Raw genomic sequence first — 18,134 nt, forward strand, 5'->3', positions numbered from 1 at the left:
AGGGAGGGGGGGGGGGGGGTTGACATTGGATGGGTGAGCGAGAGTGTTGGTTCCATACTCCAGATGGCATGGATTTTGAAGCCTCTGATTAAGTAGAAGTTATCTGTGACAGAACTGGAATAGAATATGGTGGGTGGTTGCACATGGCAGGTCTTGTGTGGCAAGGAACTGTGAGTATGCAAAATATAAGGATACACTGGGTGCCAGGATATTCCCTACGTTGAGTGGGCTGTGGATTACCATTTTGGGAGAGTTGGAAAGGATTTTGGGAAGAATGTTTCTCAAACCAGGGTACAATGAAAGGTAGTCAAAGCCCTGAGGGAGAGTGTGGTTAATGTGCTCCAGAGGCGGATTTGGCATGGGAGATTTTTTTGTGTTCTGCTTTAGCTAAAACACTAACAATACACTATATCACTCTTGTCTAGACACTGTGAAAATTATTGCATGAAGAATGTCATTTCCTTCAGGCTTCCACATACTCTGAAACTTTGAAGAAACAGTTTACCAGAAGTTTCTTATGTCATATCTCAAGTAGCTTCGTTTTCTGATGGCTTTTACTTTATTCTGCAGAATCAACTTGTCTTAATTCAACATTTTAGTTTTCCTAATAAATTGACACGTTGTCTTTCATATACGAGGTACATTACGTTTTGGAATTAAAATAAATAAAGTATTGGAAAAAATGTTTATTATATACAGATGAAAGCCACACTTAAATACTACTTTTCTACATAGTTGCCATTTAAATTAAGGCACTTATCGTAGCGATGGACGAGCTTGGAAATTCATTCGTCGTAAAATTCGGCTGCCTGTGCCTTCAACCATGTGGTTAATCAGTAACCCGGTAGAAATACGATTTTTGTGGATTTCCTGGAAAGAGGCACTACAATAAACTCTCAAAGGTATTACCAAACTCTGCACAACCTCAGAAGAGCAATACAAAACAAGTGCAGGGGAAAGTTGGGCTAAAAGATCTTGCTGATTCACGACAATGCCCTGGCCCACACGGCAAATGCCACTCGTGAAGTTCTCGAATCTTTTAAGTTGGAGTCGTTTCCTCATCCGCCATACAGTCCCAACCTGTACTGAGCGACTTCCACTTATTCCCAGCAATGAAGAAGTGGTTGGCTATGCAGCGTTTCGATGATGACGCACAGCTTCAAGAAGAGGTAACCACGTGGTTCAAGGCGCAGGCGGCCGAATTTTACGATGAAGGAATTTCCAAGCTCGTCCATCACTGCGATAAGTGCCTTAATTTAAATGGCAACTATGTAGAAAAGTAGTATTGAAGTGTGGCTTTCATCTGTATATAATAAAAAAATTTTCCAATACTTTATTTATTTTTAATTCCACAACGTAATGTACTTTGTGGATAGCCCTCATGTATCAGTGTAAAATTTGCTTTTAACTGCCTAATATTAACCTTCATATCCAGAATATATTTTAAGATACACACACGCTGTATGAAAAATATCCTCATATCCTCATAAAGAGTCTATCTCATTTTGTCATTATATGTACTCCACAGTTTTGGTTTATAATCACACCTTAAAGGTCTGGCTTATGGACGTCACAATGATATATTCCATAAAGTATAACAAAATGATTGTATGCAGACCAGGTAAGTTTTACATACTCTTCACCACAGCTGGTGGTTAAGGTTCTTGGGTCAAAGCAAACACATTTAAAAGTTTACCTAATGATGGACATGTGTTGCTTCCAGGACAGTCTGTAACTATGGTTATTCATGGAAAAATATACTTGCTACAAGTTCTATTATTTATCCATTTAAAACTATATTGTAATCATAAATGGTTTAATAATTGCTGCTGACATATTCAAATTTTATATTTTTTCCTAGGGTTAACTTTTACATTATTTGTATGAAACTAATATTGGTGAGCTTGAAAGGCATTGTTTGCTGTTCTTTCAGTCATTTTTTGTTTGGGAATCATCATCATCATCATCATCATCATCATCATTAGTATCATAATCATTAGCATCATCGGCCATCTGGCATCCACTGCTGGATAAAGCCTTCCCCTAGACTTTTCTTTGTATTATGTACTTTACCTATACACATCCACATCACCTCCACATGTTTTCTAAGGTTGTCACCCCACTGTCAATTAGGTCACTGTCTCATTATTTAATTGGACAGATAAATCTATCCAATTAAATAATTTTATCAATAATTGATTGTTTTCGAGGTCATTGTTTCAGTTGCTTATCATATTTTGGAATCCAGCTTAGAACTTCCTTAGCCCAACTACCATCCATTTGTATGGCCACATTTCCTGCTTACCTCCATTTCATTTTCATAAACAGCTTTAGAATCTGCAATGACAAATCCTGTATCGACTTTACTATGAACCACAATGGCATGCTCAAACAAGACCAACTGGAAATTGTAAATATTTTTAATGAATATTTTTCTTCCGTAGTGGAAGCCATCAATGACAAAAATAAAAACATGCACTACAGTTTTAAAGTAATGCATGTGCCATAGTATATATCTAGGCCCCACAAACTTTGCAGAAATAATGGACATTATTAGCTCTCTAAAATCCTCCAATTCAGCTGGGCATGATGGCCTAAATATTAATGTTTTAAAAGCCTGTAGCCAAAATGTCTCTGTACCTCTGTCTGTATCAGTCAACAATATAATAAAATCAGGCACCTTTCCAGACAGACTAAAAATAGCACAGGTAACACCCATTTTTTTAAAAAAAAGGTGACAATAACAAAAGAGAAAACTACAAACCAGTCTTGATCCTTCCTGTCTTTTCCAAAATAGTTGAGAAAGTTATATACAACAGGATTATAAACTTTCTTAACAAACACAACCTGATGTTTGAAAATCAAAATGGATTCCTAAAAGGTAAATCAACTAGCACTGCAGCTGCTCAACTAATTGAAGAGGTGTTAGAGGGTATCGAAATCAAGGAACATGTGGCAGGTGTATACCTAGACCTGGAAAAAGCCTTTGACTGTAAGAATGTTGACATCCTATTAGACAAGCTACAGAACATGGGCATTAGAGGCTCTGCTTATGACCTAATAAAGTGTTATATGAGCAACAGAAAACAGTTTGTTCTGCTTAAAACAGAAAGTGGTGTCTACAAATCAGAGATCACTTACATAAAATATGGCATGCCCCAGGGCTTGGTGTTGGGCCTCCTTCTGTTCTTGATCTATGTAAATGATATTAAATACTGTACTATAAATTCCAAAATTGTTCTGTATGCTGATGACATATCCATTGTGTGTAAAAAGGAATCATGTAATGAACTAGAGGCTGAGTGTAATAATGTGACAAAAGAAATTGTTCAGTTTTTTAATGAAAGCCAGTTAAATGTAAGCACCAGTAAGATGTGTTTGATGGAGTTTAACAAAAGAAGTTTGAATAATGAAATTAAATTATACACTGGCAATGAATTGGTAAAGAAAGTGTCTAGTGTAAAATTCCTTGGCCTAACAATCCAAAGCAACCTGAAATGGGACACACATATTGACTCCCTAGCAACTAGGTTGTCAAAAATATGTGTGCAATCAGTACTATTAGCAAGTTCTGTAAAGACACTGTAGTTCTAAAGGCTGCATACTATGCTCTTTTATCCTCTCACTTGAACTACGATATTGAAATTTGGGAGGCAACAACCAAAGCTAATCTAGATAAGTTACTCATTCTTCAAAAAAGGAGTGTGAGAATGATCTGTGGAGCAAAAATAGGAAATCTTGTTGCAACTTGTTTCCAAAAAACAGGGGTGTTAACTTTTATAAACACATGCATTCTAAAATCCATATTGCTTGTGAAAAAACTGTGCCCAAACACTTATTTGGATTTCCACCAGTACAATACTAGAAATAAAGAAAGATTTTACATTGTCAGCCACAGAACAGCACTTTAAGAAAAGGGGCCTCAGTACACAGGTATAAAGTTAGCTAATGCACTGCCTAGTGCAGTCATGGCTCTTCCTACAATTAAACTGAAACATCAGCTTAAGAAATTTTTAGTAAAACATCCTTTAATAAAAGATATTTTCTACACATTAGAAGAGTACCACACTAATATGAAGAACAACAAATGCTTTGTGAAATTATGTAAATAGAAATCAGTAAACATCTTATAATAATTTTGTTGTAAATTAATGACGTATTCAGAAGAATGTGTCTTGTGTATTGTACAAATAACTGTAATCACTACTGTTTATGTTACATGTGCAGTGTACCATTCGATGTTGAATAAAGCTATTATTATTATTATTATTATTATTATTATTATTTTCATTATGAACATAATCATGCCTCTCACTTCAGCCTGTTCTCTGATTCATTTGTTGGTTTTTCTGTATGTCTTAGTAATTTCCAGGAGACATCTCCATTTCACACTGGACATGCTTTAAGTTTCTGAACTGGTTTTTGCATTGCCTTGTCTCATAGCCACAAGTCAAAACTTCAATTACACAATTGTAAACTTGATTTTCAGAAACATCAGAAGCTTAGTTTTATAAATCTCATCTAGTTTACCAAAACCACCTCAGACCATATTTACTTTTCAGTTTATTTCTTTCCTGCACATCCAGACATTTTATTCAACTGTCCTAAGTACTGAGAATTAACAACAGACAAAACAACCTGCAGTTATTTTGTGCAGGACAATGTGCACACTGACAATGTGATGAGATGTTCTGATGACAGGAAAGTTTGTATCATCGATATAGATAAGTTACTGCCATCAAACACACCTTATTAATATTGTCATAGACATGGTAGTGTGTGCTCTTGCACTGTCCTGCATGAAATAACCATATGATAGGTCTTAATGTTAGTTGTTAGTTCAGTGAAAACCCTTACAGTATGCTGTTCATATACCTAACAGAAGTTATGGTTTGTTGGAAAAAAGATTAGTTCAATAATCTGTGTTGCATTAATTGAACACCACACTCCTGTTTTCACATCCACGATAAATAGTTTTGGGAGTTCACATACACCAGTAAATGAAGCCACGTCTAGACAAAAAAAGTTTCAGAATCAACTTCTCCTTTGTGCATAGACTGCAATAGCAAGTTGCACTATTAAAACAGAGCATCAGTGTCTCAGCTTGTCCATTGATGCACTACCATGCCTTTGTAAGGTTTCAGTTTGAGTTTGTGCACAGCTGTGTGAGCAGATGTTACAGATATATGAGTCCGAAGTGTTTAATGACACAACAGTTTTCTCAGACCCCTTTCCAAGGACACCCAACAACTCATTTAGTTTATTCTTGGCTCAAACTGAAACACCCCCTGTCACATTATCTGAGCAATGGGTTGGAACATGGCAATTGTAGCCTGCCTGTAGGTTCCCATGCAATGCTGGAGATAGTGTTTGTATCACAAGTGAAATATCCTGAAAAATCTGATAATTGACATTTCTGACTTCCTTTCTTTCTAGCCTTGTATGTAATTTTACTCTGTATTTTTAAAGTCTGTGATCACTTGAAATTTGAAGAAATGTTTTGGAACAGTTACATCCTATGTTATTTCTTTACTGTTTGAACTCATATTATCTGCATAAAATACTAAATTTCTTATTGCTGAACTATGGCCATAAAATGCAGGCAGTCAATGACAAATACTTATTACATTGTGTCAAGTTAGCTTATTAAGCAGAAAAGTCAGTGCAAAATTTTGATTTGATCAAAGACTGATTGCATTGCATAATAGCTTGCCTTTCAAATCAGGATTTACCAATATCCTTACCTGGTAACCTTTCTTTTTAACAGAATAGATGGGTTCACCAGTGTCAGTGATTTACATTTTCCCTACTGAAAATGACAAGTGTTGATAAGAGGGCTGCCAGCAAGGAAAACACTGCATCTCTGGCTGACCAGTCATGTGAGACCAGCTAGCAGGGTGACTGAAGCCCAAGAGACCATGAACTCCCTCTTATTCTATGTGAGTCAGCTTTAAATGATGTTTCCCTAAACACCAACACTATATCTATGGACTCTGCCAGATAACAATTCAGACTGCTTTTACTGTTGTGCAAATTGACTATGCCTGTGTGAGGCATTGCTTGAGTGAAGTTACAGTTCAGTTCCTATGGACTGGTGTACTTATTTAGCCAAGTGAACTAACTAACTGTTGCAGTGATTTCCATCACCATTTACCAATATTGCCACACTTGCTTTACCATCTGGAAATTTCAGTTTAACCTGCACACACTTTGAACTAGTTGCACGAATTCTATAAATTTTCTTGTGGCGCAGGGAAATTAATTTGTTTTATTGTGTACTTACTGACTTTCATGTTGCAGTGTAATAAATAACTGTTACCATAGAAGAACAAGCCACAAAATTATGGACACAAACTGTTTTCATTTACAATATTCCAAATACACAATGAGTTCATGAGCTATTGCTCTCATGCTGTAAGCTATCGTTTTGTAGTTCTGAAGTACTTCATTAAACTGCACATTCTTACTGCTTTTTTGCCATTCTGCATTAACTTTCCTGGCTGCAATCATACCTGTTTTTCTAAAGTGCTTTAAATGTACTGGGTGAAGGTAGCCTTCTGTTTGGGAAATCTTCAGAATCACACATTCTTGCCATTGCAATGATGCAACCCACTGCTCTGTGAAGCAAGCAAGATAATTGTGTGTACCAGTACACTTGTTTGTGTTGCCACTAGGACAATACAGCATATGAAAACAACTGTGTTACACACAAAGTTGTTGATGCTTTTGTGGCCACTAGCTGATGTATTGTCTGTTTGATTTTGTCCTGGGTTCATTGGCCATCATTTGTTTAGGGATTTTTCTATTGTTTCACGAACATGATTGGTTGGCATTCTCAAAGATTCAACAACCATTTCTGGTGGCAGCCATAAATTATATGTACCAGTGGTGTTCAATAATTAATGCAACATATTTTTTTCTCTGCCAGTTTTGGTTGAAAAAATGTGGAATTTGTTGTGTTACATCATGAAATATTCCTGCTTCAGCATCTATAGTTTCATGAAGTTCTGATAGGCAGTGGCACTATACATAGCCTTCAAAATGGCTTCTGTGATGGAGGTGCAGTCCAACCAGACAGCTGTCATTGAGTTCCTTTTGACAGAAAACCAGAGCATCGCAGATATTCATAGGCACTTGCAGAACGTCCACAGAGGCCTGACAGTGAAGAAAAGCATGATAAGTCATTGGGCAAGTCATCTGTCATCATCACAATAAGGTCAGGCAGACCTGTCCAGTCTCTCACATGCTGGCAGGGAGCACACAGCTATAACTCCTGCAATGTTCAAACGTGCAGACACTCTAATTTGAGGTGATTGGTGAAACATGATAAAGTCATGTTGATGGTCTTCTGGGACTCTGAAAGGGTTATTCTGTTTGATGTCCTCCCTCATGGTGCTTTGATCAACTTTGAATTGTATTGTACTGCCCTCAGAAAATTGAAGTAATGACTTCCGCATATTTGTCACCACAAATTGCAAATGAACTTCTCCTTTTCCATGACAATGCAATGCCTCACAAAAGTCTGTGCACCAGAGAGGAGCTTGTGAAACTTCAGGGAGACTATCTGGCCTCACCCACCCTACAGCCCAGATCTCGCACCTTCTGACTTCCATCTGTTTGACCCAATGAAGGATGCACTCTGTGGGAAACAGTATGTGGATGATGGGCAGGTTATTGGTGCAGTAAGACTTTGACTGCAATGTGAACCATTAGAGTGGTAGCATGTGGGCATGCAGGGCCTCCAAATAGGGTGGTGTAAGGCTGTCTCAATGAGCAGAGATTGTGTTCAAAAATAGGGTTTTGTAGCCAAAAGATTGGGGGAATAATATGGTGTATTGGAACCATGAATAAAACCAATCTGCTTTCAGAAAAAAATGTTTTGTATTACTTATTGAAACCCCCTTGTACACTCAACAGCAAAAAACCTGGGCTACTGCAAAAAACAGCTGAAAAATCGAACCATTTGGCAATGACAGCAGAAAAACCAGACCAGAGTGTGACGCTTACTCTGTATTCACCTATTTCCTGTGTGTTAAGGATTGCATACTTTACAACAAAGATTAGTGACCTGATTGAATGTTTGAATCACAGTGTCAGTACCTGGATACAAATAAATATGCAGCACAGAGGCTATAAAACTTCTAAGAATATGCTTATAATGGCTCCCTGTCTACCACCCAGGTTTGACTAAGAATGAAAGGGCAATTTACCAACAAGATTTTCTTCTAAAATCACTTATCTTTGTCTTTTGCAACTTGGAAAGATAAGTGCACACCTTTTCAAATGAACATTAAAGACACAAAATTACATTCCACAAGCATATTGGCTCATGTGTTCAAGAAGACTAGTATTATGAATGATTTTTGCAGCATTATTGTTAGAAGAGTAGAGTGATAGCCTGTGGGTGCAGAGTTCAAAGCTACATAGTTCCATTTTTTAAATTGTTTGTATGAATTCACCAGAAAAAAGACAATTATTTACAGAGGAGTCTGACCTCAGAGTTTTGCATTTTGGGTAATGACAAAAGTGCAATTAATGGATTTTTTTTCTTTGATGTAATTCATTAAATAGAAACCAAACATCATGGTAAAAGGATAAAAACAGTATAAATCATGATTCACAAAACTTTCCCATTTCTTAACGGGGGTTATAATTATAGTACTCAGGTATTTGTCACATACAGTTTATGTTTTGGATGTGAATTCTGGACACTGTACATATCATTTAGATACACCTGCAGTTATTTAAGTCAAACTGACAACAATCTAACAATCTCAAAAAGGAAAAATGAGCAGGGGAAAATGAGGAAGAAAATAGGGAGATGAGCTGCAGTCACGTGGTGCACCATTATGGCTACAACTCTACAGGCCACACAGCTGTGGATAAGTCTAAAAAGCCTTTAAACAATAGTGGGGCACTAACAACTAATAACAGACATAACAAATAAATATAGACAAACAAACAAATGCACCACTGAATGTCACTTCTCATGCCCTGGGTTAAACTCCTCCAGTTAACTGTAATACACTCATGGTGCTGATTGTTGGTGGATGAACTTCACAGAGTTTTTGTGAAAGGAATTTTTCACTTATGTCAGGTATAGCATATTGATTTGATGTTGATTTATCTTTCTTGTCAAACAGATTATGTCGAAGCTCACCACATGACTTATCCTCCAATGTGAGCCTAGCTGCAGCTGTGCAGGTTTCAGCAAATACTTGCAGTGTGCATATAGAATGACTTGCTATCCACATGCATCACATATCTAGCACATTTATGAGTTTTCAGATATCCTGTAGAGAGACAACAGTCATTAAGTGGCAGTACTACTATTACTCAAGCTCTGGTCCCAATAAATGCATAGTATTCAGGACCAAACAACAACAGCCTGGCATACATTAACATTTGTCTCTAGTAGGTATTTCCAATACACATAATTTTTGTTCCCTGTCTTTAAGAATTCAACATTAGACACATATGTTTTACAGTGGTTTATATTCTTCAAATTGACATTTGACAATTAGGTCAAACAGCCAGTGACTGTACTTTATCGTCATCATTATTACTCACCAAATACGCGAAGGGACAATATGAACACTGTCCAAAAATTGCCATGCTTTATACTGGATTCAAACCACTGATCTGCAAAAGGAGGTCAGCCAAACAAACTTTTCTCTTTATTTGGATATATATGCTTTAAAGAAGTTGGCCTTGGAAAATGCCTGCTGCAGATACTATTTGCATTTAGCAACATTATAGTGCAGCTATCAATTGTTTTTTAAAATTCAAACATGTTTCTTAACAACTACTCCAGAAATGTTTATTCAGAGACATACATAAGCACATATGGATGAACTCATACACAAGACAAAGTCATTCATATTGAGGGTGGGATTGCTCCAAAAAAGTGTCTTAGTGCCTTGATCCACTTTTCCTCCACAAGCCTGAGCCACATATGCTTAAGGACAGACTTAAAGTGGCAAGAAGTTTTGAATAGTTCTTCCTCCAGGCTGTCACCATTACTACTCTTTTTGATGGAAATATGTTTCCTTCTTCCCCAGGCATCAGTACAGGTGCAGCAAGCTGAAATCACTTTGTAGTAACTCAGTTACAATGGGAGCATTCAGTTTGAGATGAAATCATCACTGTGATTGAAGAACACAGTTTTCAATTAGAGATGCTGGCAATAGGTATGGTATTACACCTACTACTGCAAAGAGGTGATGCAGGAATTTTACTGACTGAGCTACTATCAACAGAGATCCTGAGTCAGGCTGGGAGATACTTGGCAAACATCAGGGCAATGCAGAGCTTATGAGTAAGTACAGACACCTTCCATCCCTAAACGTGAAGCAGTTGCAGTGAAAGAGCAACTTCCTCATTTACAGAGAAACACCCCACTGGAGGCTGAGGGAACCCAGACTGCACACGCAAGGATCCACTGTGAAACAGGAACTCAGTGAGGAAAATGTCTTACACTGGCCAGCATTCACAGCACTCCATCTCAATGTGGCATGGGAAAATGTAATTTTCACTGACAAGAAGGTGTTTTCCTCAAGCAACAGTGGTTTACAGGCCCTGAGGGACCATACAACAAAAGAATATGTATTAATGATAAGAAGTGGGCAGATATTGGTTTCTTATTGGGGCTGGATTTTTGTGAAGAGCAGGACTCAGGAGTACTTGACAGGATTGAGGGAACTCTTGATAGCAGGCAATATGCCGCAATAATGAAGTATGTGATGCTGCCTTCAGTATGAATGCTAAGTGTTGAAGGAAAATTCATGTGATAGGAAAGTAATTCCTGTGTGCATGAGTCGCCATCTGCTCAGCAGCAGCTGTCATGTGGGCATTAAAAGATTTTGGTCACCATGGGCCACTGACAGTAATCCAACAGAAACCATGGGGTATTCTGGACAAGATATTATAACACAAAAATACTCTATTTTATTCACTTGTTTTTTTGCTCAGCTTTTCTCAGTGCATTGGAAGATCACTTAACTACAGAAAAGTATTGAACCTGAGTTAGTTTTCCTTTAAGTTTCTTTTAAATATATTTTTGAGATTTTACATTTCTCTTTTATTTGCACTCTGCCTACATAATTGAAAAGTAACAAATTAAGGGGGACCTTTGTAGGGGTATTTTTTGTTATTTAAAATTCGTCTCTCACTTCTCCTCTACTGCCACACCTTGTACCCTCCCAAAAAATTTGTAAAATATTTCGTCTAACATTTATTCACCTTTCATTTTCCTTCCCACCTTATTTTCTCTTAGACTCTTTTCTCATTTGCCTGTCACTCCATCCTGCCACGACTAGTAACAAAATTAAGAACTTATTCTTGTAATGTCTCCTTCTTCTTCAGCCATTTTTTTACTTTTCTCCTCTATCTTTCCTCCTAAAATGTATGAAACAGTTTCTTTTAAATCTCTTGATTTATTGCCCATTCTTCATTCTGAAAACACCATTTTGTTATCCCTTTTCTCTTGCCCCAAATATAAAAGAAACTGTGGCAATCTTTTCTGTAAGCTCATAAGCTCTACTTTTCCTTCTCCCATCCTCCTCCCCCCTCCCTCCTCCTCCGCACCCCCTGCCCTCATATACACACACACACATGATCAATTTCTCCAGACAGCTATTTGGGACCTATGTAGATTAGATGAGCTACATTTGAGTACTGAAGTGCTGAAAGAACTATACATTATGTCCCTGTGCCCGAATATGTATGTTCGTCAGCAGCTTCTGATACCTGAAGTTGTGTAATGATTAAAAGCAGAGGTTTGACAGTTTATGGTGGTAGCTCTCAGTAGTTACCGCTGCCAAATAAACTGTAGCTACAGCACCGATTGGTGAGAATGCAAGGATTTTAAAATATTCCTTGGGACGCTGGAACTTGTGGAATTGTCAAGCCTGTCATTGCCCCTTGTTGGGGACAGAAGAGAGACCATAGCAGCCAAATGGATGCAGATGTATTTTGGTAGTACATATCAATTTTTCAGAACTGACAATTGGGATCTCTAGGTACTGGCCAAACTCATTTCAAATACAGCAGAAAGATTATGAGAACAAGTAAGTTCTGTTTCTATGTTTGAGCATTGAGTTTCATCAACAGTATTAAGAATCTGAATGCACAAGCTCTTACTTAGTGCACAAGCATTTGGCTTGATAGTGGGAGATTCCGGTGTTGATAGGTGACCAGCAGCTTCGTTCTTTAAAGCATAGTCTATGGAGACAGTAGAAGTATGTGTAGCTAACCAAAGGCAACCTTACAGAGCAAATAACTGGTGATGGGAATTAATGGTCATTATGAGGCTCATCAAACTATAAATAAGCCATGTTTTTTACTTGACTTGCCTTTTTAGTTTTTTGAAATATCCAGCGACATTACAGGATCCTTGTTGGTGATTAAACAATGTATGTTTCTGTTTGATTTTTCAGTCAATCTATAACTTTTCATGTCTGTTAATGGTGGTTTTATTTGGGAGACCACTAGATTTCATGTCTATTGGTTGTACTGGTATTGCCCTAGTTGTCTACCCAATTTCTTTCACTTAAAAAGGAATTGGTGAGCAGTAATATCTGCAGGTTAGTAAATGTGCTAAAGAGATATCTTGAAGTCATTATTAAACCCATACAGTAGTTTATGGGCTTTATGACCGTTTTGATGCATGCTGAATGCTTCAAGGACTGAGATAATAGAGTGAGTACTAGTTTTGCCACATATCATATCAGTCTGTTCTATCAACTGCTCCTCACTTTTTCTCATATAGCTATTGTGATGGCCTAGATAAGCCATTAATGTGAAAAAACTATCAGGCAGTAAATTAAGAAAAACTGCATTGGCAAAGGGGCATTGCTTTGCAAACGTGTCCCTTACTCCAGTATTGCTATTTCCATCTCTCTCCTTTATAAGCATATTGCAAACTGAACAACTTATTCATCAGAAGATTTTAGCTTTTATGAACAAAACATCAGCAATGATTGTTTTGCACACATTGTGCATAGAAGTTACTCTTTGTTCTTCTGATTATTATAGAGTGAGTGACAGTTTTACTTTAGAATGAAATATTAAAGACTGTACTGTTAATATACTGTGTTCATTTTTATGCACCCTGCTTGAATTTCTTTATGTCTTTGTTGTGTGATTTTGGTAATGGCACAGTGTTTCTTTGCACAGTTAAATTCAGTAATTCCAGGCTTTATATTACTTGTTGCTTAAGGAATTGATTTGTGGGTGTTCATGTTTTGCAACCAGTGCTCTTCTGTTGTCTTCTTATTTGCTTTTGGATCCCTCTGTTTTTGGGTTAGTTCCAATGGCGGTGTTCTCAAGAAATACATGTTTTAAGTCTATAATGATCAGAACATGTGATAAGTAAGCGTAATGCTTACACTAGAACCACCACAGACACTCCAAACAAGTGAATCACATCTGGCAAATGAGCTTTTCAGTTTGTAGTATGCTTAAGAGAGAAAAACAATAATAATTGTGACAGCTACTGAGTTATGATTTCAGCTTGCAGTCTGTACATTTGAATGCTATTGTATCTATGCTCTAGCCCCCATGCCTTGTTACAGAAATGAGAGTAAAATCCATGGATGAATATTTTTGATATTTCAGTCCTGGGTCAATTCAGCAACGCATCTTTGAGATTGAGATACACTCCTCACTTCTAAGCCCACTCAGGGAAACGACCAGCTGTCCAATCATATTATTCCTGTGGATAGTACAATTTTTCAACATTGTGTAACATGTTTGGCAACTCCATGATCATCAAGTTACCTCAAAGAGTGGCACAGAATTATCCTATTACATTCACTTGCTGTTTCCTTGTCAGATGCATTAAATATACTGCATGATTTTCACATTCAGTGTGACATCAGGTTATTAAATCTATGATTTGAGTCCAGTGACTTTGTTTCCCTGGGAAAATACAATTTGCTACTCTCACATTTCATAAATCATCTATATTCATCACCACTATGGCAATGACAGATCAGAGATCACAGCAGCGGTTCATTAGCTCAGTGGTAATGTAACTGCTGTCTGAAGCAACGACTGTACTAGCTGTGAGTTCCAAGCTGGTTGGAAGACTAGAATACTGAATCTACATTTTTCCTCTTGTTTAAGATGCCAGACCAAAAATAGGCAATGAAATCTTAATAAACCTCTACATTGTAAGTTTTCTCATAATCTTGATTCAGTATATTTTAGATCTGAAGGTGAAAAACTTATGAAATTCCTGAATTAGACACATGTTGATATCAGCATTTTTCTGCTTCAGCCAACAAAATTTAAGGTTTTTTGTGAATACATAATTTGATTAAATACTGAATGGCACTGAATGAGTTGTTAAGAAGGTAGACACCTTAATTTTGTTTGTACCAGACTGAGACTCAGTCATGGAAGTGAGCTGCATGAAATTAACCAAGTGGTCTAAGGCGCTGCAGTCATGGACTGTGCAGCTGGTCCTGGCGGAGGTTCGAGTCCTCCCCCAGGCATGGGTGTGTGTGTTTGTCCTTAGGATAATTTAGGTTAAGTAGAGTGTAAGCTTAGGGACTGATGACCTTAGCAGTTAAGTCCCATAAGATTTCACACACATCTGAGCATCTGAACATGGAAGCGATAAGAGTGTTCCCATACAATCACCCCACCTTGTACCCCCATGTGGTTGGAACATAAATTATATTCCTGGATGTAATCTAATGTTGTGTTACATAAATATCATTAGTTGTTTAGGCTAAACCATCTGACAGAGAGATGAACCTGAATTGTTTAATGGCAGGTGAACAAAATCATTTGATTTCACACCATAAAGTGTTTGGCATGCTAAACTGGTAAAAACTCTTGAAGTCTATTGTAAAGCTAGATTACTGCATTTGGGATAGGTACTGGGAACATCAGTCTGTGTGCTCATACTATTGTCATCAGCTCTGGTTTAACTGAAAAGTTGTGGGCCACATAAATGTAACATAAGTGAATGACAAATAGATACTGGAACTAGCAACCCCACAGTTGCATAGCCATGGAAGAACTTGACAAAAGGAGTTGAAAAATGCTAAAGCAATGGTTTTAAATGATAAAAATTATCATTGGACCCACATCCACTTCCAGTACTTGAATATTACCAAAATAATTCAAACAATGGTTGCCAGCCTCATCTTGGATCCACAAGGTGAGGATAAAAAAATTATCACATATACAGACCACTATCAGCCCCGTAGCAACCTGCTTACTTTATGTTAAATTCAAAATTCCTACCACTGAACTGGAAACATAAATCACTACTGGCCTCCAGCTCATTGTCTACACCTAACTCCCAGCTAGAACACTACAAAATCATAAAAATGAGAGCAAAGGAAACTTATCAAGACAAATGCTGAAAGCAAGAAAGATTCGAGAGTCACAGGACACCAAGCACATCAGATATGGAAACAATTTAGTTAATTCTCCTTTTAAAGAGCTTTGGACTGCTAATTATTTTCATTAAGTGCTGCCTTTGATCAATAACAACAGCTTCTTCTACATACCCACATTCCATGTCTCTGTCTTGAACTACAAAGTTGCCAACCAGCCATTACTGCTGGTCGCTACCACCATAATGTCCACACCTATGATTTTAATATCTAGAAGACTTCAGAAGTTGAAAACTGCTAATGAACATCCATGCCCAGGCACAGGAACATAACTTATAGTTCTTTCAGTACCTCTGTACTCGAAATGTAGCATGTCCAATCTCCATAGGCTGCAAATAGCTGTCTGGAGAAAATGATAGAGAGAGAGAGAGAGAGAGAGAGAGAGAGAGAGAGAGAGAGGAAGGATGGAGGGAGAGAGGTAACACGCAGGAGAGTGGAAGTGCAAAATAAAAAATTATAGAAAACTATGTCATAGTTTGTTTTATCTTAGAGGAGAGAGAAAAGGGACAAGGCAAGAGAGTTTTCAGAGTGATGAATGGGTAATTAATCTGGGAATTTAAAAGAAAACTGTTTCATAAGTTTTAGGAGGAATGACAGACAAGCAAAGTAACAAAAGTGCTGAGAAAGAGAGAGACATTACAAGAAAAAGAATAATTTCAAGAAAAACTGCTTGATTTGTTTATTAATTTGGGAGAATGGAATGACAGGCAAGGGGAATGAGAGTGTAAGAGAAAGAGAGGTGAGAGGGCAAATCAAAGGTGAATAAATATTGGAAGAAATATTTCAAACTTTTTGGGAGGTTGCAAGGGATATCAATAGAGGGGAAGAGAGAGATGAAATTGAAATAACAAAGGAAAAAACCCTGGAAAAGTGCCTCACAATTTATTACTTTTCAATTATTTAGGCAGACAGCAAATAAAAGACAAAAATAATATTTAAAAACACATTTTGGAAACAAAATTATTTCAATTAAAAACATAAGTTAAACAAAAACTAACTCATATTCTATTATCTTTGGTTCAATACGTTTCTGAAACCAAATGATCTTCCACTGACTTTCATTGATATAAAACTGGGTGAAAGAACAAGTAAGTAAAATATAATGTTTCAAGTGCTCTAATATCTTGTCCAGAACCCCCCCCCCCCTCCATTATGTCTAACATCAATCACATGCCTTGGCATAGAATCTATGAGGCGTCAGACATAACTTCCAAAAGAAGTAACTTCATCTTGCCCTTCAAGAATACAGTCACAAAAGGCGTCAGCTGTAGTTTGTTGGTTTTCTGGCTATAAAACAGCTGTTTAACAGATTTTGGGAGGAATGATAGAGGAGGAAAGTACAAGATAGGTGAGGAACAGGTAGCCGTTACAAGAAAAAGTATACTTTCAACAAAAGCTATTTCATTTGTTTAATAATTTTGGAAAGATGGAATGGCAGGCAAGTGAGATGAGAGTTTAAGATAAAGAGAGGGGTGAGGGCAAATTAAAGATGAATAAGTATTAGAAAAAGTCATCTAACCTTTTAGGGAGTTTGCAAGGGGTAGCAGTAGAGGGGAAGTGAGAGATAAATTTGAAGTAATAGAATAATGGTGCTAAAAATGTCCCTCTCAATTAATGTCTTTTGAGTATTTAGGCAGAGAGCAAATAAAAGAGAAATATAATATTAAAAAATATTTCTAAAACAAAATTATTTCAATTAAAATTCTATCTTAAACGAAAACCAATAAATATTCTATTATCTCAGGTTCAGTCTCCCATTAGCTTTCGCTGGCATAAAATTGAGCAAAAGAACATGAAGATAAAATAGACCATTTTAAGTGCTGTGGTATCTTGTCCAGAATCTCCCATTACATCTAACTACAATCATGCATCTTGGCATGGAATCTATGAGGCATCAAACGTAATTGCCAGATGAAGTAACTTCATCCCAGGCTACAAGAATGCAGTCCTGAAAGGCATCAGCTGTAGTCTGTTGGTTTTGTGGCCAAATATCTGACAGAATTCATGCTACCTCAGCCCATATGTCCTTTGTTGGATTAATGTCAGCAGCCTGTGGTGGCCAATGTCTTTTAATGCCTGCATTTGACAGCTGCTGCTGAATGGATGGGGACATATGCACAGAAGAATGATTTTCCTGTAACATGAACTCTCCTTCAATGCTTAGCATTCACACTGAAGGCAGCAGCACATACTTCATTATAGGGCATGCTGTCTGCTATCAAGAGTTCCCTCAATTCTGTGAAGTACACCTGAGTCCTGCTCCTCTCACAAAAATCTAGCCCCAAGAACCAATAGCTGCCCATTTCTTATCATTGCTACATATTCTTTTGTTGTATGGTCCCTCGTGGCCTGTAAACCACCCTTAGATCACTGTTGCTTGAGGAAAACATCTTCATATTAGTGAAAATTACATTTTCGCATTCCACATTGAGATGGAGCACTGTGAATGCTGGACAGTATAAAACATTTTTCTCCCTGAGTTCCTGTTTCACAGTGCATCCTTGTGTGTGCAGTCTGGCTTCCCTAAGTATTCAGTGGAGTATTTCTCTGTAACTGAGGAAGTTGCTCTCTCACTGCTACCGCTTCACATTTAGGGCTGGATGCTGTGCAGTCTTACTTCTAAGTTTTATGTCACCATGGTGTGTGCCAAGTATCTCCCTGCCTGACTCAGGATCTCTGTTGATAGTACCTCAGTCAGTATAATTCCTGTATAATCTCTTT

General features: G+C 37.4%; 1 protein-coding gene across 1 annotated transcript in view; it reads right to left on the reverse strand.

The window, feature by feature from the left end:
- Positions 1 to 18,134, reverse strand: part of LOC126248347 (metal cation symporter ZIP14-like) — a 146,871-nt gene that overhangs the window by 48,908 nt on the left and 79,829 nt on the right. The gene's annotated exons all lie outside the window — the stretch shown is intronic.

This window comes from Schistocerca nitens, chromosome 3, assembly GCF_023898315.1.
Source record: "Schistocerca nitens isolate TAMUIC-IGC-003100 chromosome 3, iqSchNite1.1, whole genome shotgun sequence".
Lineage (NCBI taxonomy): Eukaryota > Metazoa > Arthropoda > Insecta > Orthoptera > Acrididae > Schistocerca > Schistocerca nitens.